The sequence below is a fragment of the Saccopteryx leptura genome, chromosome X, assembly GCF_036850995.1.
Source record: "Saccopteryx leptura isolate mSacLep1 chromosome X, mSacLep1_pri_phased_curated, whole genome shotgun sequence".
Classification (NCBI taxonomy): Eukaryota; Metazoa; Chordata; class Mammalia; order Chiroptera; family Emballonuridae; genus Saccopteryx; species Saccopteryx leptura.
In genome coordinates, this window is record NC_089516.1 from 57,303,036 (window position 1) to 57,327,991 (window position 24,956).

The following is a 24,956-nucleotide window of genomic DNA, read 5'->3' on the forward strand; positions in this document are numbered from 1 at the left end:
AGCTGATATTGAAAAATATTGTTGAGAAATATTTATGCCCAAGAGGTAGGACAAATTTCACAAGTCCATGAAACAGAAAAAAATCCTATCAACCAAGAGGTATTGTTGGAATTTAATAGAATCCATTGTAGTACTGACAAAGGTTAATAAAAGCATCATGTAAAGATAACGTGAGGCAAGCATTCTTCCCTAGCAGTCCACACTTAAATAAGGGAGAGACTATTTTCCTTTCTAATATCAATTTCCCCTTCATTCTTAATCAATTAACCCCAATTTTTAAGCTGGATACATTTATCTTAGCTAAGAGAACTACATTTCCAAGACATCTTTAGAGTTTGGAATGACTGTATGATCATGTTCAAGACAAGTGGAAGTTTTATGTGGTACTTCCAAGAAAAATGGAGGTCACAGCCTTCTTTTTTCCTCTTCCCCTTTTCTGCTGCAAGGAAAGTCGATGCAAGCATTGGAGGCATCTTGATCTCTGAGGGAACTTTGGAAATCTAAGCCAAGCATGGCTGAGCAACAAAATAAGAGAAGCTTGGATCACTGAAACCATGGAACTCCTATCCTAGCCCTGAATTGCCTCTCTCCATACTGAAGTACTTAATATACATCTTGTTTAAGGTACTAATTTTCAAATACCATAGTTGTTATAGCCAAACCTAATTCTAAATAATGCAAAAGATGTCTTTAAAGACTGTACTTTATTTTTTGAATTAGGAATACTGACAGATTGTTATGTCTATAAATACACAGCCTGATACCAACCTGACATGAGAACACAAATATCTAACAGTCTTTGAACCATTACACATCTTTTATAAGTTTAATGCTACTGTTACATGAAGGATAAATCTAAATTAATACAATGTTTTTTAAAGAATGTTTTAATTTTTCCATTAACAATGTTAAAATACAAAGATAAATATAAAAATAAATCTAATATATTTTTGTGTGTGACAGAGACAGAGAGAGAGGGACATACAGTGGAACAGATAGGGACAGACAGACAGGAAGGGAGAATGATGAGAAGCACCAATTTTTTTGTTGTGGCACCTTAGTTGTTCATTGATTGCTTTCTCATATTTGTCTTGACTGAGGGGCTACAGCAGAGTGAGTGACCCCTTGCTCAAGCCAGCTATGTTGAGTTCAAGCCAGAGTCCTTGGGCTTCAAGCCAGTGACCTTTGTGCTTATGCCAACGACTATGGGGTCATGGCTATAATCCCACACTTAAGCCAGCAACCCTGACCGCACTGAAGCTGGTGATCCTATGCTCAAGCCAGCGACCTTGGGGCTCTGAAGCTGGGTCCTCTGCATCCCAGTCTGATGCTCTATCCACTGTGCCAATGCCTGGTCAGGCTGAATCTAATATCTTATGTCAGCTCTTTTTTTGTGTGACAGAGACAGAGAGAGGGACAGATAGGCACCAATAGACAGGAAGTATCAATTATTTGTTGAGGCACCGTAGTTTTTCAGTGATTGCTATCTCATAAATGCCTAGGCTGGGGGGCTACAGCAGAGCAAGTGACCCCTTGCTCAAGTCAGTGACCTTGGCTTCAAGCCAATGACCTTAGGCTTCAAGTCAGCGACCTTTGGGCTCAAGCCAGTGACCAGGGTGTCATATCTATTATCCCACATTTAAACCAGTGACCCCATGCTAAAGCTGGTGAGTCCATGCTTAAGCTGGTCAACTCGAGGTTTTCAAACCTGGGTTCTCTGCAGTCCAGTCCAATGCTCTATCTATCCACTGTACTATCGCCTGGTCAGGCTTATGTCAGCACTTTAGAGATTCATTGTATAACTGAACATTTTAACACGAGTTTAGATGAGTTGTCTCTCAAACACCTAGTTCTAAATTGTGCATTAATTTAATTGTTCTGCCAATGTGCATACATTTTATGTTTATGTTGGAAGTTTCTTTCATGGAAGCATTGTGTTCTTATTTTTAATGTGCTGTCAACCCTACTGAGGAGATAATAGAGTTTGCACCAATGACAACAAATGAACAGAAAAGCTGGAATTTTGAAATTTTTTAATTTAAAAATAGTGATATAACAAGTTAAATCCAGAAAAGTTACTTTCTCTGTCTTCATGGATTATAAAAACATATAGACCAGTATCAGTGAAAGATAAGGCATGAATCCTTCAGTAGTATAGATGGGTTTAACTTATGTATACACTAGATGGTCAAGAGAGGTTGACAGAGTGATGGTTTGATTGAATTCAATGAACATTTTTAGTACATCAGTGACTTATTCATTTACCCATCTATCCTATATACTGTGGGTACTTACTATGCACAAAGCAAAATTCTAGGAGTTAAGGATATAAGGGTAAATAAAACATGAAGAAAGGCAAATAATCCAATGTGGCTGGAGAAGAAGGTACATGAGAACATAAATTAGGAGATTTTTCTATCCATTCATTCAGCCTACCTCTTAATCAACCAACATTTACTAAATGTCTGTTATGCACCTAGAGAGAAGTTATTGCTACAAATTAAATTCAAGCACAAATTTGTCCAACAAAGTATTTAATTGACTAGAAAGCTAAATATTACCTGTATAGCAACTAAAATATTGTCTATATAGCAACTAAAATATTGTCTATATATGAAGAGGACTTTTTATCCATCTAAGGAAGGTTACTGGCATATATAGTATGTGCAATAATGATAACAAATAACCATTAATATCATTATGCTTGCATAAGGCCTAGTTCTTCCCACATGAATATGCCACAGAGAATTATTCTCAGGAATACAGGTCATCATTTCATTCACTCAATAAGTACTGATTGAACACCAACTATGCAAAGGACACTGTTTTAGACACTTGGGGTATGATGGTGAACAAAATAGCCAATGATCCCTTTCCTCAAGGAGCATACATTCTATTGAAGAGAGAAACAGGTAATAAATAGTAAACTACAAATCATATAGTATATTTAAAAGTGATAAATGCAATGGAAAATAGAGAATAAATAGGGAGGTGAGAAGTGCCAGGGTCCTGGCTGATCACACTATTAAAAAGGACGGTCAGAGAAAGCTTCACTGAGAAGGTGACATTTGAACAAATGTTTAAAGGAATTAAGAAAGCTATGCAGATAAACAGTAGGAGAGCACAATAGCCAATGCAAAGGGAGGAGTGTTGGAAGAACAGAAGAATATTAATGTGGCTGGAGGAGAGTGACTGAGGGGGAAAGTAAAAAATAAATATGGCCCAAGAGGTGATGAGAGACCAGATTACTTAATGCCTTGTAAACTATTACAAGGAATTTAGGTTTTGCTCTGAGAAAAATATTGAGCCATTGGAGAGTTCTAAGTAGAAGAGTGATATAATCACACTTTGATTTCTCAAGGAACATTATGGTACTAATATTTTAGCCTAAATTGAAGAGCATTGAAAAGCAATATATCATTAATAGGCTACTGTAGTAACCCAGGAAGAAGACGATGGTAGCTTGGACCAAGATAATATAAATGGAGATGGTGAAAATGATGAGGTTATCTATATATTTTGAAGGTAGTATAAATAGTATTTCCTGAAGTATTGGATATGGGATATGAGAGAGAAAATTCAAGAAAATATTCTGAAGTTTTTGACTTGAGTGATTGGAAACATAAAGTTGCTATTCATGGGGAAAAAGAAGGCTGTTGGAAGAACAGGTTTAGTAGTAGAAACAACACAGGTTTGGACATGTATTTCAGATATCTAACAGACAACCATTTGGATGTATTAAGTAGAAAATTGAGTCTGGAGTTTGAGAGATAAACAAGCTGCAGGCATTCCTTCAGTCTATGGTATTTTCTTGTGACAGACCTAGCAAATTCATATGGGAGGTGACTATGTATCTTCCATGTCAAAGATACTGGCTCACCTGGTGTTATCCAGATTATGCTAAGTGAAATAAGCCTGACAGAGAAAGACAAATATCATATGATTTTACTTATATGTGAAATCTGATGAACAAAGTGGACTGAGGAATGGAATGGAGACAGAGATAGGGTCACAGAGACCAAAGGGACAGCTGTCAGAGGGAAAAAAGATGAGGGATTGGGATCAGAGAAGGTGAAGGGATTAGTGAAATTATATATACATAACATATATATATATATACAGCTAACAGGACAGCAAATACCAGAGGATATGGGGGAGGGAGTTAAGGGAAGGGGGTACAAAGGTTGTAAATAGAGACACAGGGGTGGGAGATGAGGGAGTTATATTCAGTAGGACACTTGAATCCATGTTAACACAATAAATTAAAATTAAAAAAAGAATAAAAAAAAGAAGTCAGTAATGTCCAGGTCTGGATTTTTCTTTTCCTGCTATTGGGTAAGGAAGAGGTCAGACGCTGGGGTCCAAAAACCAGTTTGTGTTCTTACCAATTTTATCCTACTTGTTCATGTTTTCATTTGTTGCCTCTTTTATTACTTCCAGGGATTATAGTTGTACTTAGCAGAGAGCAGCCAGAATAAATAATCTAATCCAGACTGAAGTCCTAATACAATCATGTACTTAGCAATGGGATGTGTTTACAGAAAAGTAAAATCAAGTTAGTGTCTAATGGTGCCCACTGTACCTAATCTAGTATTTGGCATCTAGTAGAAGCTCAATAAATACCTCTTGCTTTAATACTGAATTGAATGTGAGCAAATGGTTCTTGTGATTTTCTGCAGCCCACTCCCCTAATACCTCAATAGCTCTTTCACCTATGAATTTGTAGTTCCCTAACCATAGCATAAATCATTCCCAACCAAGGTTTTTGGACCATGTAATTGACAATGTATTTTAATAAAGAATGACAATGTATTTTATAAAAGAAATGTATAGCAATAACTGGATATGAAAACTTTGTCTCTACTCTTGTATCCTGGTTGTAGTAGATAAGACATTATTATTTACTCCCATTCTAGGAATTTAGCTCTGTTTCATTCCTGTGAGCTGCCTTATTCCAATGATGACTACTTTATTTTCTTTTTTGTGAGAGTCTTGTTTAGGTCCTCGTTCGTCAGACCTTGGAACAGTATCCTTACTGCTGGATCACAAGATCATGCCTGTCTTAACTACCTGAATGCCTATGTAACATTACTGCTATACTTTTCACTGGCTTGGAGACACCTGACTAGCCACTGCGCTGGGTGCTGCTCAAGAACCCTTCAGACAGTCGGTGCCAAGAAACATGATGCCATGTAACTTACAGTGCCTTATATGGGAGAAGTATAAATTTTCATCCATTGGTCAATAGGATGTTATTGGACATGAAATACATCACATCTGAAAAGTCTGAAACTAAACCATGTGGTGTAGCTCTGGTTCGTGAACTTTTCACTTGGCCTTAAATGAGGCACATCCCAAATAGGGGCTGCACTTTTCAGCCTGGGCCTAGAATGAGAAAATGCATTAAGTTAATTTACAGCCAGGAACAGACCCAAATCCACCAACAGGTGACATGAGTAAGAAATAAATAATTGAGATGAGGTCACAGTAATGGCAGCGTGAGAGATACCTTTGATTTCTCCCCTCAGAATTTTTAAAAATTGAACAGCTATAACTCAGCAAAGGAATACCAACTGGACTCACAGCCTTGCCTGAAATATCTGCTCACTGAATTGACTAAAGGTGTAAAGGTTAAAAATCAAGCGCTAGAGCATGACCAGGTGGTGGTGCAATGGATAGAGCATCGGACTGGGATGTGGAAGGACCCAGGTTCAAGACCCCGAGGTCACCAGCTTGAGTATGGGCTCATCTGGCTTGATCAAAAAGCTTACCAGCTTGGACCCAAGGTTGCTGGCTTGATCATGGGTTACTCGGTCTGCTGAAGGCCCACAGTCAAGGCACATATGAGAAAGCAATCAATAAACAACTAAGATGTCACAACGAAAAACTGATGATTGATGCTTCTCACCTCTCTTCATTCCTGTCTGTCTATCCCTCTCTCTGATTCTCTCTCTGTTCCTGTAAAAAAAAATCAAGCACTAGAGATGAGATGTATTTGCAGTTGGCTTGGAGAGGGGAGAGGCCTGGACTGTCTGAGATTTTGTCTGCCAGGGATTTGGAGAGAGAAACTTGTGATATGTGAGTTTTTGTCTGCCAGGTCTCTGGGGAGGGGAGAAACCCAGAGTGACTGGGTCTTCTTCTGTCAGGAGAAACAGAGAGATTTGGGATAATTTGGTATGGTACTGAACTAAAGAGGCAGAACATAGGGTCACCACCAGTGTTCCCACAGTCTCCCACAGCCTGTGCTTAGATAGAGGCCAAAAAATAAAAAGTGTGGCTCCCAGCCTCCCAGATACTGCCTCTCTCCCTTTGTGGGTATAGAGAGTGGCAGAGAAATACCACACAGCTGAACAAAGGTGCTCTTTTTCTGGTATCCTGCTCTGTTGGGATGCAGGGAAGAGTACCCAGAGGCCTAAGATTGCCATCACTAAAACTGTAAAGCCCTCACAACATGCCCCAGCCAACTTCTCAACTGCAGCTCTGCCTCCACCTTCCTGACAGAAGCTTCTCAGAAGAGTTGAACATGGAATTTTACAAAGCTAAAACATGAATCATATAGCCACCTACTGGAAGAAGTTAGAAACATACCTCTGAATTTTTTCTTCTAATTTTTTGTGTGTTTTATTTGGTGGTTCTTTTGTTTCTTTTTTGATATTTTATTTTTGTTTTTTGTAGTTTTTTTTTACTTTAATTTTTATTATTAATTTAAATTTAATTTAATTTTAAATTTTATTTTATCTTATTTTTATTGTTGTTTTATGCTAGATTTCTTAACAATACCACTCTCAACTGCCCTCAAGGCTGAAAAAAATGGAATACCATTACTTCCGAAGAAAGAAACAAAATTTAGAAAGAAAATGTAGAATCTCCAGAAAGCAATCTTAGTCACATGGAAAACTGGTGTTAAATGACAAGGAATTCAAAATTGAATTTCTGAAAATACTCAATATAATGTGAGAAAACACTGATGGACAAATTAATGAGCTCATAAAACAATATGAATACCTCACAAAGGAGATTGAATCTTTAAAAACAGAGATGCATAAGTTTGCACATGAATTGAAAACTGAGGTAGAATCTTTACCTAATAGAACAGGCCAAATAGAGGACAGAATCAGTGACATCAAAGACAGGCAACCAGAGATGATACAGAGGAAAAAAGAGAGAGACTCAAGAATTGTTTAAAAAATGAGAGCACTAAAAGCACTGTTCGACTCCATCAAAAAGATCAATATAAGAATAATGGGCATGTCAGAAGAAGGCACATTGTAATAAAAATGACAAAAATCAATGACAAAGAAAGAATTTTCAAGTCAGCTACAGAAAAGAACTTAACATATAAAGGAAAGCCCATTATGTTATCATCAGACTTTTCAGTAGAAACTCTACAAGCCTGAACAGAGTGGATCCAAACATTGAAAGTAATGAAAGAGAGAAATGACTAGCCAAGAACACTATATATGTCAAAGTCCTCAAATATGAAAGAGAAATAAAAACTTTTGTAGACATACAGAGGCTGAGGGAATTTATCACCAGAAAACTTTAGTACAGGAAATACTTACGGGGTTAATTCTACTAGATACAAAGAAAACAAAACAACACAAAACTACAAATAAAAGCTCTAAAAAGGTTACAGTATAAAAAGTATAATCTGTGACAACAAAAACATAAAAGGGGAAAGAATAAAGATCTTAAGTAGCAAAGGAGGATAGAGTGCAAAAGCACTTTTAAAAAATATTTTAGTGAGAGGAGGGGAGGCAGAGAGCCAGACTCCCACATGCGCCCCAACTGGGATCCACCCAGCAAGCTCACTAGGGGACTATGTTCTGCCTATCTGGGGCCCTTGCTTCATTGCAACTGGAGCCATTTTTTTTTAGTGCCTGAGGCAGAGGCCATGGAGCCATTCTTGGCACCTGGGGCCATCTTGTTCCAATTGAGCCATGGCTGCAAGAGGGAAGGAGAAGAGAGAGATACAGAGAGAGAGAGAGAGAGAGAGAGAGAGAGAGAGAGAGAGAAGCGAGAAGGGAAGAAATGGAGAAGCAGATGGGCACTTCTGTTCCCTGGCTCTAGGAATCGAACCCATGATATCCCCATGCTGGGCCGACATTCTACCACCAAGCCATGGCCAAGGCTGCAAAAGCATTCTTAAGACAAAGAACTCTTTAATATATGAAAAATTTTCTCTCAATAACCTAATGGTAATCACCCATAAAAAAGGAAAGCTAAGATACATAGTTTAAAAAAGAGAAAATAGGGAAAAGAAGCTTGCAATACCACCAAACGAAACAACTGACAGAAACACAAAGGAAAAGAACCAAAGGAGAACACAGAGCTATCAGAAAACAAAACATAAAATGGTTATAGGACATCCTCATGTCAATAATTAACCTAAATATAAATGGACTGAAGTCTCTAATAAAGAGCAGAGTGAATCAGAAAGCAAAACCCAACCATATGCTACCTCCAGGAGACAAATCTCAGCTGCAGGGACTAAGGTAGATGCAAAGGGAGAGGTTGAAAATGATTCTCCAAGCAAATAATACCCAAAGAAAAGCTATGTAGTTATACTTATACCTGACAATACTGACTTAGAGACAACAAAGGTACCAAGAGACAATGAAGGACATTTCATAATGATAAAAAGAACATGATATCAAGGAAATATAACAGTCCATAATATATATGCACTGAATCAGGAAATACCAAAATATGTAAGACATCTAATAACAGATATAAAATCAAAACCAACAAAAACACAATTGTAGTTGGAGGACTCAACACACCATTGGTGGCTTTAGATAGATTATCCAAACAGAAAATCAATAATGAAATATCAGCTATAAATGACATGCTGGATCAAATGGACATAATAGATATTTAAAAAACACTTAATCCCAGAAAATCAGGTTATACATTATTTTCCAGTGTGCATGGAACACTCTAAAGAACAGGCCATATGTTATGCCACAAAACTAACATAAATAAATTAAATAAGGTTAAATTATGCCTGACCAGGCAGTGGTGCAGTGGATAGAGCATCAGAATGGGACACAGAGGACCCAGGTTCAAAACTCCAAGGTTGCTGGCTTGAGCATAGGGTCACTGGCTTGAACATGGGATCATAGACATGACCCCATGGTTGCTGAGCCCAGAGGTCACTGGTTGTAAGCCTAAGGTCACTTGCTTGAGCTCAAGGTCACTGGCTTGACCAATGGGTCACTTACTCTGCTGTAGACCCCCTCCCCATCAAGGCACATATGAGAAAGAAATCAATGAACAACTAAGGTGCCACAACTACGAGTTATACGTCTCATCTCTTTCTCTTCCTGTCTGTCTGTCCCTATCTGTCCCTCTCTCTGTCTCTGTCAATCACACACACAAAATTATACCAAGCATATTATCTGACCATAAGGCTTTGCACTTAGAATTTGACTGAAAAATGGAAGTCAAGAAACCTACAAAAATGTGAAAATTAAACAACATACTTCTAAAAAATGACTGGATCAAATAAGAAATAAAAGCATAATTCAAAAGATATATACAGACAAATGAGAATGACAATACAACATATCAAAATTTCTGGAATGTAACAAAAACAATCATAAAAGGGAAGTTTATATCATTACAGACTTATATCAAGAAACAAAAGAGATCCCAAGTAAACAACCTAACATCACATCTTAAAGAACTAAAAAAAGAAGAACAAAGGCAACCAAAAATCAGTAGAAGAAAGGAAATAGTAAAATTTAGAGCCAGACTAAATGAAAGAATAAAAGTATAAAAAAATTAATACAATGAAGAGTTATTCTTTGAAAAGATCAATAAAATTGGCAAACTCCTAGATTTCACTGAGGGAAAAAAGAGAAAGGACTCATATAAACAAAATCTGAAAGGAACATGGAGAAATTACCAAAGACATAATGGGTATACAAAGGATCATATTATGAAAGATTATATGCCACCAAATACAATAATCTAAAAGAAATGATGTTTCTACAACCACACAATCTTCCTAGCCTGAGTCATAAAGATATGGAAAACCTAAGTAGATCTATAAGCAAGGAGGAAAGATACTGCTTACAAAACTTACTGGATCAGGGAATGTGCAGATACTCCAGTAGTTTTAGCCTTTTGTGTAGTGCATTTTCACCAATGAAATAAAAATTGTTTTTGCATTTATTTGCATAATCAAGCAACTTTCTTTGACTTGTCATTTGCTTTTCTGATGTTATTGTTTAATTAAAAAAATCAAATGCTTCTTCATTTTATCACTTCATGTTTATTTTGAAATATCTCCCAATTTTTGTGAGCAGTATAGAAACAACTATCAAAAACCTCCCCCAAAATAAAAGTTTTTGGAAGATCAGACAGCTACACTAGTAAATTCTACACAACATTCAAGGAAGATTTGGTACATATTTTTCCCAATGTGTTCTAATAAAAGAAGAAGAAACAATACTCCCTAACATACTTTTTGAGGTCAACATAACCCTGATGCCTAAATATGGCAAGGATCACACACACACACACACACACACACACACACACACACACACACACACACACCAAAAACAAAAACAAAATACCAAAAAACTACAGACCAGTATCTCTAATGAATACCAATGCAAAAATCCTAAAGAAAATACTAGCAAATTGAAAACAAGATATTAAAACAATGATACATCACTATCAAGTGGGATGCATTTTAGGAGCACAAGGTTGGTTCACATACACAGATCAATCAATGTAATGAACCACATCAAGAAAACAGAAACAAAACTCATGATTCTATCAATAGATGCAGAAAAAGTATTCAAGACACTATATCTATTTATGTTCAAAACACCCAATAAAATGGGTATAAAAGTACCTAAATATAATAAAGGCTATATATGACAAACAATCAGCCAATACCATATTAAATCATTTATAACTGAAAGCTTTGCCTCACAAGACAAAGCTACCCACCCTCTCCACTCTTATTCAACATAATACTGGAAGCTTTAGTCAGATAAATAAGGCAAGAGAAAGAAATAAAAGGCATTCACAATGAAAAAGATGATTGAAAGGTGTCACTTTCTTCAGATGACATGATGCTGTATATAAAAAGTCCCAAAACCCTACCAAAAAACTACTAGAAACAATATACTAATACAGTGAAGTTGCAGCATACAAAATTAAATATATAAAAATCTGTTTCTTTCACCAAACTAGGTGGTCGCACAGTGGATAGAGCATCTACCTGGATGCTAAGAACCCAGGTTCAAAACCCTGAGGTTGTTTGAGTGCAGGCTCATCTGTTTTGACTGCTGGCTCACCAGCTTGAGCATAGCATTGTCAGCTTGCACTTGGGATCATGAACATAAAAACCGCTGGTTGCTGGCTTGAGCTCAAGGGTTTCTGGCTTGAAGCTAAGGTCCCTGATTGAGCCCAAGGTCTCTAGCTTGAGCATGGAGACACAGTCTCAGCTGGAGCCTTCTGGTCAAGGCACATATGAGAAAGAAATATGTGAACAACTGATGTGTCATATGACCCAGCAAAACATTTATTGGGTATCCAAAAAACTCAAATCTTTTGGTAACCAAAGACACATGCACTGCCCTATTCATTGCAGTTTTATTCACAGTGTCCAAGACATGGAAAAAAGTATCCTTTGAGAGAGGATTAGATAAAAAAGATGTGGTACATATGTACCATGGAATACTATTCAGCCATAAGAAATGATGACATATTACCATTTATGACAACATGGATGGACCTTGAGAACATTATAGTAAGTGAAATAAGTAAATCAGAAAAAACTGCCTGACCAGGCGGTGGCAAAGTGGATAGACCGTCAGACTGGGATGCAGAAGGACCCAGGTTCAAGACCCCAAGGTCACCAGCTTGAGTGCAGGCTCATCTGGCTTGAGCAAAAAGCTCACCAGCTTGGACCCAAGGTCACTGGCTCGAGCAAGGGGTTACTCAGTCTGCTGAAGGCCCACGGCCAAGGCACATATGAGAAAGCAATGAACAACTAAGGTGCCGCAATGAAAAACTGATGATTGATGCTTCTCATCTCTCTCCATTCCTGTCTGTCCCTATATATCCTTCTCTTTGACTCTCTCTTTGTCCCTGTAATAAAGAAAAAGAAAAAAAAGAGAAAAAGCTAAGAATTGTATGATTTCACACATGTGGAATATAAAACTGAGACTCTTGGACATAGATAAAAGTGAAATGATTAGCTGGGGAGGGTAGTAAAGTGGGACAAACATGTGGTGCCAAAATTCTATTTGACTTTGAACGATGAGCTCACAACACAATCAATAGTTCATATGCTATAGAGATATACTCTAATTGATCAATGTAACCCCATTAAATTTAATTTAAAGAATTTTAAAGACAAAAAAATTTTCAAGTCAGTGAAGCATTTAAACAGGCACAGACCAGAGAGAGGAAAATAGTTAACATGTTAATTTTATTTTTCTTTTCTTTGACCTTTTAACAGAAATATCCATATTGTTGATATTTTTAAGGAGTAGGAGCTAGCCAGTAGACCTTGAATTCTAACTTATACCTGCATTTCAGGAGTGGTACTCCAAAAGCCAACAGATGAAAGGGCCTTTCCAGAATATCTCTATCTCCCCTTAAAACAGTTGATATCAGGTTCTGTTCAGCTTTTATGAAAGGAAGATTTAGAACAGAAAGCAGAGCATACCTAGAGAGGAGGGGTGTGGCACTGAGTGGTGATAGAGAGAATTGCCAGTGTTATGCTTTTGCTGAGGACTGATACAAATACCTTCTATTGTTTGTGAATGGATAAAAGCTATGGGAAGAAATATCTTCAATGTTTGAAGTAACATAGCAATGCAACATGGTAGGGAAATTGCCTTGAAGTTGCACAGTTTGTGCCAATATATAATTTGGTGGGGTTTTTTTTATGGGAGACAAAAACAGAGAGGGAGAGACTGAGAGAGGTACAGATAGGGACAAACAGACAGAAAGGGAGAGAGTTGAGAAGCATCAGTTCTTTGTAGTGGCTCCTTAGTTGTTCATTGATTGCTTTCTCATATGTGCCTTGACCAGGAGACTTCAGCTGAGCAGGTGATCCCTTGCTCAAGCCAGTAACCTTGGGCTGCAAGCCAGTGACCCTGCATTCAAGTCAGATGAGCCCGAGCTCAAGCCTGTGACTTCGGAGTTTTGAACCTGGGTCCTCTGCCTCCCAGGCTGATGCTCTATTCACTGCGCTACCACCAAGTCAGATGGTGTTTTTCTTTTTATTGTATTAATATTGATATAGAGAGATTAGTTCCAATAGGGTTTATTAATTGACTATTGGAATAAGGAACTGAAAACTTTTTCCCTTCTATCAAAGGGTTGTATAGGAATAAAAAAAAGGGATCTAAAATGAGGTGATGTCACTCTATGCTGTGAGTTTCTGAGTTATTGACAGTAACACTGAGCACTGTTCCAGGTATAAAAGATATTAAAAATATTAACAAATGGAAGAAAGTACTTCACCAATTCTCAGTACCTTAATTTTATCATCTTTAAAAAGGGGATAGGTTTTGTCAATTGTGACTTAATTGTTACTTTTTTTAGAGAGAGAGAGACAGGAAGGGAGAGAGAGAGAGGGAGGAGAGGGAGAAGCATTAACTCGTAGTTGCTTCACTTCAGTTGTTCATTGGTTGCTTCTTGTATGTGCCTTGACTGGGGGTGGGGGGCTCAAGGAGAGCCAGTAACACCTTGCTCAAGCAATGACCTTGGGATTCAAGCCAGTGACCTTTGGGCTCAAAGTAGCAACCTTGCAATCATGTAAATCAATGATCCTGCACTCAAATCAATGAGCTCAGGGTTTCAAACTGAGGACTGAAGCACAGGTTGATGCTCTATCACTGCATTACCGCTGGTCAGGCTAAATTGTGACATTTTAAAACATATGTATTGGCCCTGGTCAGTTTGCTCAGTGGATAGATCATTGTGCTTGTGCACATACATCCAGGTTTAAGTACTAGTCAAGGCACACATAAGAAATGACCATCAGCTTCTCTTCCCCTCCTGTCTCCCTTCTCTTTCTCTTCCCCTTTCACAGGCAATGGCACAATTGGTTCAAGCACCAGTCCTGGGTATTGAGGATAGCTCAGTTTGTCTGAGCATTGGCCTCAGGTGCTAAGAATAGCTCGGGTGATTTGAGTGTCAGCTCCAGACAGGAGCTGCAAGTGGATACCAGTCAGGATGCATGTGGGAGTCTGGTTCTCTATTTTCCTTCCACTGGAAAAACAACCACAACAAAAATATATGTATTATGGTTCAGGCTAAATTCTGACACTTTTATTTTATTTTGTAATTTAGGTGAGAGGAGAGGAGATAGACTCCAACATGTACCCTGACCCAGATTCATCTGGCAATCTCCATCTGGGGCTGATGCTCTGCCCATCTTGGGCAATGCTGGTAACTGAGCTATTTTTTTTTTAGTGTCCAAGGTAGAGGCTCCATGGAGCCATCCTTAGTGTCTGGGGCCAACACACACCAAAATCAACCAAAGGGGATGGGAAGGCGGAGGGGGAGAGGTAGAGAAGCAGATGGTTTCTTTTCTTGTGTGCCCTGACTGGGAATCTAACTAGAGACTTCCACATGCCAGGTTGATGCTCTTCCACTGAGCCAACTGGCCAGGGTTAATTGTGATGCTCTAAAACATATGTATTAATAATAATTAGTTCATTTAACTAATAATTTTGAAACAGAAACTTAATGCAATAAATTAAAGGTAATTTCTCAACTAATTAATACCCTCCTGGAATTATTTATTTAACATGAGAGTCTCACTATTTCATTGACACCAATGATATTATATATACCTACTATATGCAGGATATTTGAATATAAGAAAGCATACATACAAGTTTAAGTTGAAAATTATCATAAGAAGAGGGTATATTGGTCCATAGAAAACTCAAAGTTCTTAGACAGGTTTTGTCAGCTGGGATTGAATTTTTCTTGAGCACCACCAAGTATTTGGGAAATTGCTGGTGCTAATCAATTTAGGAGGAGACTAAAGAAGAAGTTCTCTATTTTACTGTCATTAACATAAACTTTCAATTGGAAAAAAGTGTGTATGTAAATAGGTATTATATAAAAGCCTAGTGTATAGCATTTTATTAAATGTTAATTATAATTTTGTATCATAAAATAAAATTGCTCTGTGTGGAAAGGGGCAAAGATTTAAAATGTATGAATGGCAAAATGAGTTCTCTTCATATGTGAGTGGTGCTTGTTGACCATTTGAGAATGAACCAAGAATGGAGACAAAAGATAGTTATAGTAGTTTGTTCTTGCCCTATATGAAATAGTAATTGAAATATGAGTCACAAGGGAAGTAAGACTATCCCAAAATGAGGTAATGGAGTTTCCAGGGAAGGGAATATGAAAGGTATTATGAAAAAAGGTATGCTCAATATTTTCATAAAATTCATCAGAAACATTGCCAGTCCACTAAAAGTTGGTATATTATCAGCCACATCCAGATATACAGAGAGCCTATTGCTATCAGTCACATAGGACATTATGTCCTAGACACACTAAGCCAACACAATGTGTAATGGTAGTGTTAGTGACAGAGAGTGTGTCAGTGGGAATGGTGGCTCAATTTCTGCTTAATGCTAGTCACATAAATTTCTGTGCATCATATCTTAGGTGTTATTAGAGCCATAAGAGGAGAAACTTAGAGGTTATTGTGTTGAATCTCATCATTTTAGAAGAGGATACTGGCAAACCAACTTACCCAAAGATGAACAACAAATATTTTTCTTACTCTAATAATCTTACCATAAGAAACATTTCACCACGACTTACATATATTCCTTAAACATGCTAAATAAGGTATTTTAACTCTATGTTCAATACATACAAGAAAAATCAATATGCAAAGAAAATCATTGCAACCACTGTTGCCATATAATAGCACTTTTCCTAGGCTGTTGTGGTGGTCATAATACAAAGAATAATAACTTTATTAAGGATACCAGTTGACAGGGTTCATTATATGCCAACACCCTTCTACCAAATGCATTCTTAGTTTTATTACACCACCTGAGAGGTTTTGAATTATAACTCCAGCAAAAGAGAAATTTCCAGGTCTCTTTTTAGTCACTTTTAATATGTTTCATATAAAAAATTGCATAATATAGCCTACATATTCAGAATGCTACCAGTGGGAAAGAATAATAAGCACTGTCTTTTGTTTCTTGAACACATCTCTTCTACACCAATTGCTGTGGTGGTCTGGTGGGCTTCAGGGCTGAACGTGAGAACCCACAATGATTTCTTCTTGGCAAAGAATCTGCTACTGCTTTCCCTGCTAATACTTTTCCATTCCCAATTGGTCTCCCTTTTGGGTCTCCCATGATACCCCATCCTCTCCTCCCCCCCCCACTGCATCCCCCTAGCTTTTGAAAGGTGTCTGGTGTATTACACAATTCCACAGTTATACAGAATTCTGGACCCAGTTCACAGAGAGCTGTTTTGATTTAGGAAATACTTGTCAGGACATGGACTCAACTTATAGCTGTATGGGACAAATGAATTATAAAAGAAGCCTTCTTTCTGTTCACTTTCCAAGTTCACAGTTCATAGACACAGAATACTTTCAAGCATGTGTTGTTGACTGTTTAGAGATGTATGCTAGTTATATGTTGTAATTCATAGAGGCTTATTTTCTTCCTTGTAACAAGTCACTTGTCAAACTTTGGTAGAAAATAAGCTGTTTCACATGTGTGAGTTATTCAGATAGTTTAATGTTACCCTTTAAGTACCAAAGTTTTGTTTATTTTAGCCCAGGGGTCTCAAACTCGTGGGCCGCGAGTCTGAGACCCCTGTTTTAGCCTATTTTATGGATATATTGTTTAAATGAATTGTATACTCCTGTGCCTTCTGCATTGAACAAAATAAACCACACACTGGATTTATATATTTGTATATAAAATTACTAGCTTAATTAATTAATATTTTTTTTACTGAGGATCAAACCAATGATACCTGCACTTCAGGATGACGCTGTAACCAACCAAGTTATCTGACTAGGGCCACACTGGTCCTTATTTTAAAGTGAAAGGAAAAATATGAGCATCATTGACACAGAACTCGCCTCAGGAGTTTATTAAAGATTGTGGGGCAGTTCCTTCCTATACTCAGTGGCACCAGCCTATCACACTGAATTCTGGCACTGGCTTTGGAAAGTTTTTTTTCTAGGTTGCTTTCATCTCAGAGATACCAGTTGCAATAATATCTTTCTTCCCTCTTTCCTCTTATTTTTGGCTGTACAATTTTCCCTGCATTCCACACCTCAATCCTGGACCCAACACACACGGCCCATCTTTTAGTTTTCTACATCTATATTTTATGCATTTGGAAATTATATCCAAGCATGTTAGAATTGTGTATGCAAGAGGAGAGAATTATCACATCTCTTAAAGTCTCAGAAAAGGAGGGAAGCCTTTAAACAGAAGCATCAAAATGTTGACACATCACATTTAAGTGCTCAGGAGCACTTTTCGTCTCCTTCCCAATTCTAGGCTGTGCTCTAAAGCCATGCTGTTCACACTATTTACTATTGCAGGGCCCTAGAAATTGGGCAGAGTTACTAGAGTCAGCCAGGAGGTGTATTTGTGTATGTGTAGAGAGATGGCAGTGTTAAAGTCCTCTGTTGTGACAGAAAGAGGCCAGTATCACACCCTGCTTCCATTCTACCCAGAGCAGCATCTTTCACATTATGTTATATATTGAAAGTCATATTTCATTAACAGACATACAAGCTGACAAAAAATTCAAAAGCAACATAATTCTTTTAACTAACAATTTCTGTTTTTCTTTTTAAAGACAAATATGAATAAATTACATAGTAGTATAATTAGGCAAGTGCTTAGTTACTCTCTCCCAGAACATAATTTATAAGGGTGTTATCATAGTTTGGGAAGGCATTAAACATTTTCTAGGCATTTAGAAACAATCTAGTCCAAAGAATTTAACTTGCATTGGGGATAAATAACACATTTTAAAATTGTGTGTATTATTTTTTATAAATTGTACATGTTTTTTCCTATCTGAATAGGAGAGTAGAGCATGTTTTAGAATAGGGAAAGCCAACAGAAATATAATGCTAATCACATAGGGAATTTTAATTTTTTACTAGCCACATTAAAAACATAAAAATAAATGGAAAAATAATGTAAATAATTAGGTGCACAATTTAAATTACTTAAAATTAAAAATTAAATTCCTTACATTTTAAGTGCTCTGCCCAGATGTGTCTTGTGACTACTGTATTAAAATAGAATGTTTTAGGATATTTTTCATATATTTAAAATTAAATTTTAGATCATTTGATATATTTAAAATCAAAGCAATATCATTAATTTGGGCTCTACTTTGGAATTTATAATAATTTTATCAATTTTCAACTAAAGTTTATAATCTGATCTCTCTGAGGAGAAAGGTTTTATTTGGCACATTTAACACATAAATAATATCACTGAGGACTACTTAATCCAATTAAGAGTATTAAACATTTTGTGGGACTTGAACATGATATTTATGAATTCAAAAATATCCTATGCACAGCAGAGTGTCCTATATTCATTAAAGGGCACTTGACAGGGTCACCTTTCCTTTGAGATACTTTGTTAGCAATTAGTTATTATTACACTATTTTAAAAATATTTATACATTAATTTTGCTTTAAATTGTCTAAAAATCTGATTTGTTAATACTTCAGAAAATTGTTACCTAAATTAAATAAAACTTCACCAAAGTAGTCTTTGTCAAACTTAAATATAAAAGTTAGATGGAGCTTTTCTTCAAGGTGATAATATCTTTCTCACTGGGTGATCAAGTTAAAATGAGAAAAAGTACTTTATAAATTCAAATAAAAAGTTTCATGAATGTTATTCATTCATTTAATAACTACATGGCATCCTCAGGTTACAACAGTCTTAACATATGACATTTCGAGTTTACAACCCTCACTCCCATAAAAACTTAAAAAAATTGCCTGACTTGTGGTGGTGCAGTGGATAAAGCATTGACCTAGAAAGCTGAGGTTGCCAGTTCAAAACCCTGGGCTTGCCTGGTCAAGGCACATATGGGAGTTGATGCTTCCTCCTCCTCCCCCTTCTCTCTCCCTTTCTCTCTTTCTCTCTAAAAATGAATAAATAAAATCTAAAAAAAATTTAAAAGATTGAGACATGAGTGTTTTAGCTTATGCTGTTAGTGTCCTACTTACAGACTATGTGGGTGAACCTATGTTGGTTGCATGTGGTGGAAGAATATGTGGTACAGTGCTTAGTACAGTATATTTATGTCCTTTTTTTCTGTAGCTTAGTTATATTTTTATGTTCTAGATTATGGTTTTACAACTGTGTTAAGATAGGTAAGTGGCTTAGGCTAGGGCAGGGGTCGGGAACCTATGGCTTGCGAGCCAGATGTGGCTCTTTTGATGGCTGTATCTGGCTCGCAGACAAATCTTTAATTAAAAAAATTATAACGTTAAAAATATAAAACAATCTCATATTACAATCTATTCATTTTCTACCACTCATGTTCATGGTTGTGGGTGGCTGGAGCCAATCACAGCTGTCCTCTGGGATGCCAAATTTTTATTGGATAATGCGTAACGTACATGGGTCGTTGTATGGCTTTCATGGAATTACATTTTAAAATATGTGGCATTCATGGCTCTCTCAGCCAAAAAGTTTCCCGACCCCTGGGCTAGGGTGTGTTTTGACTTATACCAAAATTCAGGTTATGTCACTGTCGTAGGAACTGAACTGTGTTGTAACCCAAGTACCCCCTGTATTTCTTTATTGATATTTGATGGTATGGATATAGCTGTGAACCAGATAAACAGACATAATGCCAGCCATTATGGACCTTACAAGCCGATGCAGAGAGACAAATAAACAAGCAATTAAAGTAATGAGTGGTAAGGGATATGATGGGTTAAGTAGTTGCTAAGAAAACATATAGCAGAGACACATAACTGCGACTAGTTAGAGGGGATGTCCAAGTAAACCTTCGTGGAAGAAGTGACATCTAAGCTGAAACCTGAAAGTTGATTTAGAGTTAGCCTGGTAAAGGAGTGAGCTAAGTGGAAACATCTCCAGAATGAGGACACAGCATGTGCAAAATCAAAGAAGTGGATGAAAAACCAAGGAGCAGTCCTAGAACAGAAAGTATTTCTATGTAACAACTGCAGTAGGAAGTCCAAACAAAAGAGGAAACTGTGATAAAGGTAGAGAGGCAAATGGAACAAGGTCACAAAGGAACTAAGGAAGTTAGACTTTATCCCAAGGGCAGTGATTGACCATTGAAAGGTTTTATTATGCAGGGGAATCTCATGATATGGTTATGTTTTGTGATGATCACTTTGCTGCATAGAAAAAGGGGCTATGGAAGAATGATAATGGACTCCACATGATATCAGTGAAGCCATGTCTAGAGTCACTGGGGGCCTGAACTAAGGGAGTGAGGGGATGGAACCAAAATTTGAAAGATTTAGGAGGTGAAAACAATGAGCTTTAGTAATTTCTGGGATGTTTGGGGCAGAAGAATAAGGAAGAGTGATGTGGGCAACTGAGTAAAATGGTGATACCTGACATTCGTTGAAATACAGAAAACTGTGGGTGAAGCAGGCTGTGAGTATGTGTGGATGTGGGGAGTATGAGAGCAAGGAGTCAGTTGTAGCCATGCTGCAGCTGATGTTCCCTGGGCAGCCTCTATGTAAGGATACCCTGCAATCAGTTGGATTTGTGCATAACCAGTCTATTGAGATAAATTGGCCTTTGAAATTTAAATGGAAATGATTCAAACCCCATCCCACATGCATTTGGAGCTCTACATACTTCCTAAAGTCTCTACAGATTCGTGAGTGGGTGATTAATGTTTTTCCTCATTGCCTGTAGTCCTCAATTCTGGTCTCTGCTGAATTAGTTTAGTTGATGGATAATTTCTCTGTCTTGGTTGTCTGCCACATTTCCCCAGCTGTTCAATTAAGCCACTTTCCCTTAATTTTTACAAAATCCAACCCCAAAACCCAATCACACAAGGCCATTGTATAATGCAGCCTGTTTGATTCGTGATTTATGGAAATAAAAAAGGTTTGGGTAGCTGCAAGGTAGTATAATTTTAAATGTAGTCTTTTAAAAAAATATTTATTGATTTTAGCCATAGAGGAAGGGAAAGAGGGGGGGAAGGGAGAGAGAGAGAGAGAGAGAGAGAGAGAGAGAGAGAGAAACATCAATCCATTTCTGTATATGCCCTGTCCAGGAATTGAACCGGCAACCTCTATGCTTCAAGTTAATGCTCCAACCAATGGAGTTATCCAGTTATGGCAATGTAGTATAATTTTATAATGAATAATTTTCATCTTATTCTTAAGGCAATGGCCAGCCTGTGAACCTGGGCTACAGCTTCCTCTGAGTTACTTTGCCTTCTCTACTTTCCCTCTCTCAGTGCCTCCTAACAATAGAGACAAATAAGCAAACCAAAACAAAACCTCCTGTTGTATTATGCAAAATGTTTTTTGAATTTTTAAGCCATCTTTGCATATCCAAATATTCATAATGTGCTCTGCTAACAGTGGTATATATCTTTAGGGTTGTTCCTCACCATCCCTAATCCCCTCCTCCACCTGCCACAGGTATAAGAGTTATTTCACCACTGATAAGAATGATACTCCCAAGAAGGGAAACGGTCACAGTTAGTTTCGATTTTAAATATTTGTTTCCCTTAATAATATAAGCCTGGCAAGAGAAGGGTTATGGTAGAGGTTTGGCAGTTAACAACAGTATTTTTTTTTTTTTTTTGCGTTTTTCTGAAGCTGGAAACAGGGAGAGACAGTCAGACAGACTCCCGCATGCGCCCTACCGGGATCCACCCGGCACGCCCACCATGGGGCGACGCTCTGCCCATCCTGGGCGTCACCATGTTGCAACCAGAGCCACTCTAGCACCTGAGGCAGAGGCCACAGAGCCATCCCCAGCGCCCGGGCCATCTTTGCTCCAATGGAGCCTTGGCTGCGGGAGGGGAAGAGAGAGACAGAGAGGAAAGCGCGGCGGAGGGGTGGAGAAGCAAATGGGCGCTTCTCCTATGTGCCCTGGCCGGGAATCGAACCCGGGTCCTCCACACGCTAGGCCGATGCTCTACCGCTGAGCCAACCGGCCAGGGCCAACAACAGTATTTTTTTGTTGTTGTTTAAACACCGCAAATTTATTCTCTTACAGTTCTGAACATCAGAAGTTTGAAATAAATATCATGGAGTTAAAAAAATAATATATATATATAATATAATATATTATATATAATATATATATGCAACACTGGTTCCCTTTGGAGGCTCTAGGGGAGAATTGGATTCCTTGTCTCTTCTAACTTTCAGAGACCACCTGTATTGCTTGACTCCTGGTCCAATTCCTATACCTTCAAAGTGCAGCACTTCAATTTCTTGATTCCATACATAGGTGGGACATAAAAATGAGACTAAGAGACATGGACAAGAGTGTCATGGTTACTGGGGGGGGAGGAGAGGGAGGGAGAGGGGGAAAGGGAGGGGCACAAAGAAAACCAGATAGAAGGTGACGAAAGACAATTTGACTTTGGGTGGTGGGTTTACAACATAATTAAATATCAAAATAACCTGGAAAAAAAGAGAAGTTCATCTGACTTGTTTCTCACTTGGAAACTATCATTGTAGTAGAATGAATAGTGGCCCCAGAGATACCCTGTACAAATCCCTGGAACTATGAATGTTATATTATATCCAAAGGGACTCTGCAGATGTGACTAAATCAGAGATTTTGAGATGGGGGGCGATTATCCTGGATTATCCAGCTGGGTCTGATGTAATCACAAGGGTCCTTATAAAAGGGAGGCAAGACAATCAAATAAAAAGGAGATGAAATGACAGAAACAACAGTATTTTTACTTGAAGCAGTACATAGTCTGGGTTATATGGCTCTCCTATGTTTTCTTAGTAAGTGGTGCTTTACCTATCATATCCATTACCACTCTGTACTTTAATTGCTTGTTTATTTGTCTGTCTTAGCCCACAGATTTCTAAGCTCCAAGAAGGGATGTCCACCTAAAGATAACATGTTAAGTAAGAATAGAAGGTAGTCTAAGAGGGAAATTTGGTATCTACCAACATTTCAGCCTTAAATTTTATTTTTTAATTTTATTATTAATTTTAATGTGGTGACATAAATCAATCAGGGTACATAGGTTCAGAGAAAACATCTCCAGGTTACTTTGACATTTGAGTATGTTGCATACCCATCACCCAAAGTCAAATTGTCTTCCATCACCTTCTGTCTGGTTTTCTTTGTGCTCCTCCCTATCTCCCCCTCCCATAACTACCACACTCTTGTCCATGTCCCTGAGTCTCATTTTTATGTCCAACTTATGAATGGAATCATATAGTTCTTAGTTAAGGAAACCACAGAAGAAAAAGAGCCCTCAAAATTGATGATAGAGAAGCAGGAAGAAAATCTGCAGTGTGTGTTATCATGAAAACCAAGGTAAGAGGATACTATTTCTTGTTAGAAAGAAGGCAAAATCTGGCTTGTATGTCTTTGTAACCTAGTGTCTGACAAAGTGCCTGGAGTATAATAAATGCTCAATTAATATTTGTTGAATTGAAACAGTCAACCTTGCTAATCTGACCTCTATTCTCTTAGAGTTCACACAGCAGTTATTTTAATATTTTTCTATATATTTCAAATCTCCAATGTACTCTTTTCTTTTTCACTCTCATCACATGAGTTAGCTTGAGATCTTCTGACAGAGTGCCCTCAACTTTTTTTTTAATGGTTACAGCTTGCAACATTTGTTTCTACCCCAACTTTTCTCTGTCTTTCTTCTTTCACTTGTGTTTTGAAAAACAAGATGTCCTCCCTTCTCTATTGGCAAGGCTCACTATACTGTCTATCAGCTCTTCCCTTCAAGGGAACTCTAATCTGTGATTATGAGAAGCTCTAAGTTAGATAACTATCCTAGATTGGGAAAAAATTATGGACATCATTATCATTAAATAACATATAATAAACAGTAACTTTTAAAACATTGCCTCTAGGGTAGTGGTGCTGGTGACTAGAGATAAAAATCAAAAAGGCTCATGGTGATGGAAAAGACGGGAATTTCTAAATCTCTTTACGTACTTTTAACTTAAAACTTTTAGAGAGAGGACTATACTCACAGTTATAATTCTTCATAACTCACTTGTACTTAACCCATTGTAATCTGACTTGTGCTGCTGCCAAAACTGCTCTCCACAGGTTTGGTTTACCAAGACAATGGATTTCTCCTCAAACCTTATCTACTCCATCTGGCTTGCAGTATTTGATTCTGTTAGTCATTGCTTTCCTCCCTTTGCTTCATTGATATCTCATTCTATAGATTCTCATTTCTTTTCTCCTCTTTCTTGTGGAAACATCATTCTCTAATTTCCCTTCTAACTGTAAACTGCCTTTTGTTCTTCAGTTCTGCACTTTGAACTGTCTGCTGAATATCTAAATCTGAAAACTTTTTAAAGTATGTATCTAAATATAAATTCATATTTTGGTTGGATCCTGTTCTTTATTTATTATATTTTTGTTTTGGATCCTAGTTTAAAAACCAGCTCTAAAATACATTATTTGTAAAATTAGATAAATTTAAATGTAGACTAAGTATGCTTTTAGGGGTTCTTGCTAATTTTTAAAGTGTAATAATACCATTGTTGACTTGTAAAGAAACTATATTATTCTTGGTAGATACCTGATGAAGTATTGAGGCTAAGGCATTGTGATATCTGTAGCTTACTTTTATTTATTTATTTATTTTTTTAAAATAATTTTATTTTTTAATGGGGCGACATCAATAAATCAGGATACATATGTTCAAAGATAACAAGTCCAGGTTATCTTGTCATTCAATTATGTTGCATACCC

The 24,956-nt window shown here is 37.3% G+C and overlaps 1 long non-coding RNA gene across 3 annotated transcripts in view; it reads left to right on the forward strand.

Moving 5' to 3' along the window:
• The window catches only part of LOC136385474 (uncharacterized), a 299,892-nt gene that overhangs the window by 153,709 nt on the left and 121,227 nt on the right, over nucleotides 1–24,956 (forward strand). The window contains exon 3 of one of the 3 annotated variants that reach the window (XR_010747831.1): nucleotides 447–624. The exons of the other annotated variants lie outside the window; for them this stretch is intronic. This is a non-coding gene — a long non-coding RNA (uncharacterized lncRNA). The remainder of the gene's footprint in view (nucleotides 1–446; nucleotides 625–24,956) is intronic. 3 annotated transcript variants of the gene reach the window in all.